The sequence below is a fragment of the Myodes glareolus genome, chromosome 22, assembly GCF_982192425.1.
Source record: "Myodes glareolus chromosome 22, mMyoGla1.1, whole genome shotgun sequence".
NCBI lineage: Eukaryota > Metazoa > Chordata > Mammalia > Rodentia > Cricetidae > Myodes > Myodes glareolus.
In genome coordinates, this window is record NC_142047.1 from 58,595,863 (window position 1) to 58,603,875 (window position 8,013).

Genomic DNA, 8,013 nt, shown 5'->3' on the forward strand with positions numbered 1-8,013 from the left:
CAGCGCTCACCGTAGCTGAGCCTTCCTCCACCTTTTCATGTCATCACCGTCCTCTGATGTCTTCCCTTAGGTCTTCAGAGATGGCCACCAGAGGACCCTGCTTCAGTTTCCAGCACCCACATGATACCCCTCAAAACCCAGCAGTAACTCTAGTTCCAGGGAACCCAGAGCCCCTTTCTGACCTCTGTGGGTATCAGGTATACATGTAGTGCATATCCATACATGCAGGCAAAACATAAATCTAAAATATTTTGAAGAAATAAAATCTTCCTTTAATTTTTCTATTTCTTTTCATACTACAGCTATTGAAAAAAAAAACAAAACCCACAGATTATGCCCTAGACATCAAACTGTTTCTCATTTAAATCCCACCCACATTTCCTGGTTATATGTTTCTATTTAGTGGCTGCTAAGCACAACAGACGCAATCCGAAAATGAGTTTAAAAAGAAACTGAGAAGAACAACACCGGTTTTTAGTGCTTTGTCAGTCAATGACTATTGTCCCAGGGAGGGGGGGACGAGACAGCATCAGAAAGTATTGTTCTGTCACAAACCGACCACAAATAGGAATTATCCCACCACAGTGAAAATATTTTATGAAGTCATATTTATCTGGGACACAAGTTCCCTTTCGTTGGCAAAATAAAAGGGACTGTGGCCCACAGATTAAAAACTTGCCTGTTTGTCAGGTATGGTGGCACAGGGGCGACAGAGCCAGGTGAATAACTGAGCTGGAGGCTGGGCTGGTCTATATACAGAGGCAAAACAACCACAAAAGCCCACCATAGCAACAACTTGCCTGCTGGTTTGTGCCCATCTGTTTTCCTAGCAGGAATTCCAAAGCTACGTAGTCACTCAGTTGGGATTAGCCTTCATGACCCTTATGGCACCCCTGTGACAAAGTCTGTCATCTTTTCCCCAGTCTCCTTGAACCTACCTTAGAAAAATGTCAAACGTGTCCTCTAGGAAGCTGATAAAATTAGACTCGTGAAGACTCTGTCTTCAATGCTTATATTGAACCCTCTACACCCTCTCAATAAAAGTGTGCAGCCAATTCTTTCGAAAATGTCATAAATCCAACTCTAAGTGGTTCTGCAAATGAGCAACGATGCAGGGAATCAGATTCCAGCTTCTGTCTTGAAGACCACCTGACTATCCACTCTGACCCAGGGACACTCATTCCAGCGGGAAGCAGCTAGGTACTGAGTTTGATGCTCACTCATTCCTTTACATATAGAGCTGAAGATGATAGAGCATCTGCCCTCCCCCCTTAGCCTCTGTAAGCAGCCTGAGAACACATACCCCTGCTGTCTGGGATCTCAGGCGTTTGGTTCCATCTTCCAGGTAACATACCGTCAAAGCTCTGCTCCAGTGCCCAAAGAGTGACCATGTAACATAGCTGGAGTCCTGCATGTCCCTCTCCCCCTACCTGTCACGGCACAAGTTGCATATTAGCCAAGGCTACTTCCCCACGATACAAGACCTCCCCTTTCCCTTAGAAACTTCAAAGTTTGGTATGTCTAGGTCTTGAGGTAGACTGACTTCCATTTTTCCGAGAAACCACAGTATTGATTTCCACAGTGGCTGTACAAGTTTGCACCCCCACCAGCAGTGGAGGAATATTCCCCTTACTCTACATCCTCTCCAGCATAAGCTGTCATCAGTGGTTTTGATCTTAGCCATTCTGGCAGGTGTAAGATGAAATCTCAGAGTTGTTTTGATTTGCATTTCCCCATGACAGAATATTGGACAATTCTTTAACTGTATTTTGGCCATTTGAGATTCTTCTACTGAAACTTTGTTTGGCTCTGCACCCCATTTTTTAATTGGATTATTTGGTATTTTGATGTCTAGTTTCTTGAGTTCTTTGTATATTTTGGAGATCAGCTCTCCTTTCAATGTGGGTTTGGTGAAGATCGTTTTACATTCTGTAGACTGTCATTTTGTCTTATTGACAGTGTCCTCTGCCTTTCAGAAACTTTTCAGTTTCAGGAGGTCCTCTTTATTAACTGTCAATCTCAGGCTCCTAACAGTGAGATCAGGACCGGTCCTTGGTGCTTAGCTGGCTTTTAGGAACCGGTTCCCCATGCTGGATAGCCTTAATGCAGCCTGTATATCTCCTTCCTGCCTCAATTTGATGGGTCAGGCTTTGTTCAAGTCCATGGGAGGCCTGTCCTTTCCTTAATGGAGATGGAGGAGTGGATGGGGAAGGGAGGTAGATGTGGAGTAGGGAGGGAACTGGAGGAGAGGAAGGAGGGAAAACTGGTCGGTATATAAATAAATGAAAAGATGTTAACTACTTTATAATAAAAAAAGAAACTTCAAAGTTGATACCTCGCCTTGCCTGAAGGACTGAATCCATAAGTCCTCCACCATGCTGCCTGCTGCGGCAATTCTGTTTAGACAGAAGGACAGCTTAACTCAGTACCTTTCTCTTGAACTTTTTCTCCCCTAAAACTTAACAGCTACAATAAGTGAAGGTCACGCTTGTAATGATCTCAGCCACAATAAGGCTTACTTCCCAGGTTCTAGGGATCGCACTGGTACAGACAAGCCCTCAGGCAGAAGTGCCTAATGGTTCCCGGGGATGTTAAAGGACTCTTCTAAGCCCTCACAGGCGCCTGTGTGGTTACATCTACATAAGACTCTGCTAAGCCCTTGCGTGCATGAGTGAGCACCGTCTTCTGCGTCTGCCATAGCCACGTCAACCCCCTGTGCGCATGCGCTAGACAGCTTTTAAAAAGCTGGATGGGCCATCTTTCTCTCCCTTTCTCTGAGCACCGATTCCCCAGGCCTGTACAAGCTCTTGTAATAAATTCCTAAGACGGTTTGTTGCATGTTTTATGGTTCCTTCTTACTTGCACCAGGTAATCTCAACGCTTATCTCCCAATTTAATCAAGCAATTTAACCCCATAGAGATTTCATGTGGAACTGAGGCAGCCAGGTACAGCCTTTCCCCATGAGGATGTACTCTAAAACACCAGGGTAAATCTCTTTAATAACTCACCAGGTTCTGGCTAATGCTCAAAGAGAAATTGACCTCACACAGAGATCATCTGCAGCTTTTTAGCAAGATCTTTGGCTTTAACCTTTCACATACGCTGTTGTCAACTTCCTTTAGCTCCTGGCCCCAGGCTGCCACTTGAGCAACTAAGCAGGTTCTACAGAGACAGAAACGGCAAGCTGGGTCATTTTGGACAAGTGGGAGATTTATACAGCAGAAATGCCTTCGCAACTCTCTCTAAAACAGACCGAAGTGGGAAGATTCACATCGTGAAGAGATGGTCGTGATTATCTTTGAATCGTTCTATGTCGTTCTTTGGTGGCAGTGGCTACCCAGGGCTACCTTGTCTGCTTAGCAGAATTATGCACTTCCTGATAGAGAACCAGGACTTAATGGTGACGTTACTCATTCTTCCCCCTTGGCGGAGGTGTGTTCTTTCCGATGTTGGGATGGGGCCTAACTAGTACAATCTTAGTGAATGAATGAATCTTTACAGAAACATTCTCAGCAAACATAAGCTTCAATTTATATTAGAGCAGCCAACTTTTTCTATGGTTTCTAAGAAGTCTGGCTAGTACATTACTCAGCCTCCAGCATTTCCTCAGCCCAAAGTTCTGTTTTGTGTGATTTAGTATTCTAGGTCCTTTAAAATATGAGTTCTTTACTCTCAGTTCATTACCTCTCCTATCAGAATAATAAATAGCACTAACATTTACATAAAGCAAGGTATGTGCCATCCTCCCGGGCACAAGGGACGGTGTACACTGTATCATTAAACGTTGAGCAGAATACCACCAACTGGTGACCAATTTCAGGGCTACATATTGGTACCATATTGAAGTTGCCAGTGAATCACTGGATGGGGCAACACTTAGAGAGGGGACAAAGGAGGACAGGTTCAAGGACACAGGATTCGCCAAGGTCAGCGCGTGCCTCGGGCAGCTCTGAGAGCAGTTTGCTCAGGCCCTTGTCTGGAGGATGAAGGAGGCCGTTGCGGGCTGTGGAGTGTGAGGTTCTGGCAGCAGAGGGCAGCTGATGGACAATTGGTCCATGAGGAAGGAACACACGTGAGGAGGAGGAGGTGCTCCAGAGGGGAGACCTAATCTTGGGTGTGGCCAGTAAAAGGGGTGGAGCCCAGGAGCCTTCCCCAGTTCAGCTACAAAGGAATGGGACGCTAAGGTAGGAACAAATCCACCCAAGAAGCAAACCAGAGAATGGCCAGTGGGAATTTCGCTGCTAATAAATGATGGTGGTTCTGTAGGTGGGGCAGAGAAAAGCAGGGTGAATAAAAATCAAATTGACTCTCTTCAGTCTGGTATAACACATAAAACCACCCCCGTGGATTAAAGCAATGCCTATTAAAGTCTATTGCCAATTCTTTTTTTCTCTTATTTTTTTTTTTTTTAGGTGAACCTTTAGAAAAACATAAATCCACCTGGAAAGTCGAAATAGACAAGATCGCCTGTCAAAATTGGGAGAATGGGGGTGGGAAGAGAAGGGGGGGTGGGAGGGGAAGATGAGGGGAGAACTGGAGGGGGGGGAACTTCCATAGCTTTCATCTGAGGTGACTTTCCAGGGGGACACCTTTGTAGGTTGTGTTGTTAAGACTGCCCCCATCTCTGCTAAGAGATCACGTCCCCATAGATTGACAGGCAGGCCGGGAAGAACATATGGCTGGAAAAAAGCCCTCATGTCCTTCTTCATCATGTCCTTCTTCATCATGTCCTTCTTCATCATGTCCTTCTTCATCATGTCCTTCTTCATCATGTCCTTCTTCATCATGTCCTTCTTCATCATGCCCTTCTTCATCATGCCCTTCTTCATCATGTCCTTCTTCATCATGTCCTTCTTCATCATGTCCTTCTTCATCATGTCCTTCTTCATCATGTCCTTCTTCATCACGCCATTTCAGTATTTTTGAACTTTCTTGAGTTGTTGGACCTGCCCCCTGCAGCCGTGCAGTGCCTTCTTCCAAGGGCCGTGCCTTTCGCCAATATTTTAAGGACAAAACTGATACATCTGCCCCAGAATCTAAAATACCATCAAAGCCTTTTCCCTCTATAGTTATTCTAAGTTGGGGACGTTCATTTAACCGCGCAACCCAAAAAGCAGCTCTTCCAGGGGATCCAAACTCTTGATTGCCACGGGCTCGTTTATTATATTGGTAACCTTGTTGGGAATCAACACCAATTGTGCTATCCGCTCACCTTGAGGAATTACCACCACCCCCTGTTGGACAGACGTCATAACCTTAATCTCCTCTTTATAGTCTGCATCTACTATCCCAGGATGTATTTGGATCCCGTTTAAAAGGGTACTGCTTCTGCCTAATACAAATCCCATGGTACCCGGTGGTAAGGGCCCATATTCTCCTGTAGGGAGTGCTTGCACTCCCACTTGTGGAGTTAAGACTGCTCTGGCAGAGGCAGAGGACCAATCCTGAGCTCCCTGATGTGGCTCCCACAAGGTCTGCAATGCGAAAGGATTGCTCTGCGGAAGGAACTGGACAGGGCCTCTGTGGTCCCGCGGTCATTGCTCCATACACTGAGGTTTTGGGGCCCTGGAGCAGGACCCTCTGCCAGTTTCCCTGCTGTTGATTAATATGGTACGTGGCAGAGGTTTCCCATCTATATCTGTTTTAGAGAAACAATCTTTAGCCCAATGTGCTCCCCTTCCGCATTTAGGGCACAAGCCAGATTTCCTCCTTCCCTTCATTATCAGCTGTGGGCCTTCCTTTCGAAAATGACCAGGCGTTCCGCAATTAAAACAATTACGGCCTCCAGCCCTCTCTCCCAGTCCTCTCATGTTTCTCCGACGTTGAATAGCTGCCGCTATAACCTGGCCTTGAATAAAATTCCCATCTATATCTCTGCAAATCCTGATATATTCATTTAAACTCTTTGTTTTGTGAGGGTGTAGTGCTTCCTTACGATATCTATTGGCATTTTCAAATACAAGTTGTTTTATCATAGGCATGGCTGTTGTCTCATCTCCAAACAATCTACCTGCTACTTGTAACAGTCTATCTACATAATCTTGGAATGGTTCCGATGGTCTTTGTAAAACTTTTGATAATTGATCCCCAGCTGCTTTGTTAGGTAGGGCCTTCCAAGCTTTAGTGGCAGCTGCAGCTATTTGGGCGAATACTCCTGGATCATACAGAATTTGTTGCTGCAAATCAGCATAAGCCTCAGCCCCAGTTAACATATCTAGATTACATTGAGCTTGACCCACTAGAACATTTAACTGGGCCGTTTGCTTACAATTTTCCTGATATTCCCCTTGCCATAGGAGATAATTTCCCCCTAGATAAGACAGCACGACGTAATTGCTGCCAATCACTTGGTGTTAAATTGAGAGCCGAGAAAGATTCTACCATGGCCAGTGTGAAGGGTGCTTGAGCCCCATATACGGCTACAGCTTCCTTTAATTGTTTCAATTCTTTACATTTTATTGCAAAATGTTGGCGAATTATTTGCCCTGGGTTGTTGGTGTCTGGCACCTCCATCACCGGCGCAACCATGTGTACAGGACGAAAACAAACTCCCTTGTTTTGTTCAGTGCCAGAGCCCCTACTCAACTGAGACCACCAACCTTCATTATTATAAGCCGGTGGGGCCAAGGGAGTTGGATGTGAGTCTTTTTTTACTCTACGTTTTCTCAGGTGTCTATAGAGGTTCTTATTTCCTTACATATGATTTCCTCCTCTTCTGATGAATCCTTTTCACTACCCTCCTCTAGCTCTAAACCATCAAACTCTTCCCTGTCATCCGACTCTTTTCTGAACCAAGAAAAGATCCTCCCATCTTTACTCCTCAATATGTCTCCGTCGGCCAGGAACAATGCTGTCTGCTTACCTCTCTCGGAGGGGCTTCCAAGGGCGGTCTCTCAGCGTTCCCTTTCCCGATATCTCGGAGGGACCTCCAGTTGCCGCGCACCGCGACCCAGTCTGCGCTCTATGCGCTAGACCCCAGTTCGCGAGCTTCAGGAAAGGGGCTGGAGGTTGAGGATACTCATGCAGAAACTAACACACAGGCCTTCAATCACTGGTACCAAAAAGCCCTCTTTAATAGCACCATGTAGGCTAAAATACACTGCAGTCAATGGCCAGCAGGTGATAATCCCATCCTCTGATCCTCTAAACTAGCCACAGTTTCTAGTAAATTTAATTAGAAGGTTTTAGGAGGGAAGAGCAGCTGAAGGCCAGGACTCATTAGGCCCAACAGAACTTGAGGGAATGGGATAGTTGAGATGGAGGAAGGACAGAGAGCGAGAGCAAGGACAGAGATGTCTTGATTGAGGGAGCCATTATGGGGCTAGTAAGAAACTTGGCTCTAGAGAAATTCCCAGGAATTCACAAGGATGACCCCAGCTAAGACCCTAAGCAATAGAGGAGTGGGGGGCTGAACTGGCCCCTGTAGTTGTAGTGATGAATGAATATCTTAAATGTCACCATAGAACCTTCATCTGGAAACAGGCAGAGACCCGCATTGGAGCACTGGACTGAGCTCTCAAAGTTCAGTTGAAGAGTAGGAGGAATGAGAGTATGAGTCAATCTCTCTCTCTCTCTCTCTCTCTCTCTCTCTCTCTCTCTCTCTCTCCAGGGTTTCGGTTTCTCTGTAACTTTGGAGCCTGTCCTGGAACTCACTCTTGTAGACCAGGCTGGTCTCGAACTCACAGAGACCCACCTGTCTCTGCCTCCCAAGCACTGGATTAAAATCATGTACCACCACTGCCCGACTGTTTTCTTTAAAAAAAAAAAAATAAAAATAAAATAATGAAAACAATTTTTTATGTGTATGAGTGTTTTCGGCCAGGAGAGGGCGCCAGATTCCCATGGAAGGGGAGTTACAGAGCCCGCTGAGCGTTTCTGCCTTGTCAGGTGTAGGACCACGAACGTTTCCTTCCCTTTTTCTTCACTGGCAATTCCCTTTTGTTCATTCCATATTTTCTCGATTTGTTCCACATTTTCTTTTTCTTCGAGTTCTTTGAAGACAGTTGTTTTGA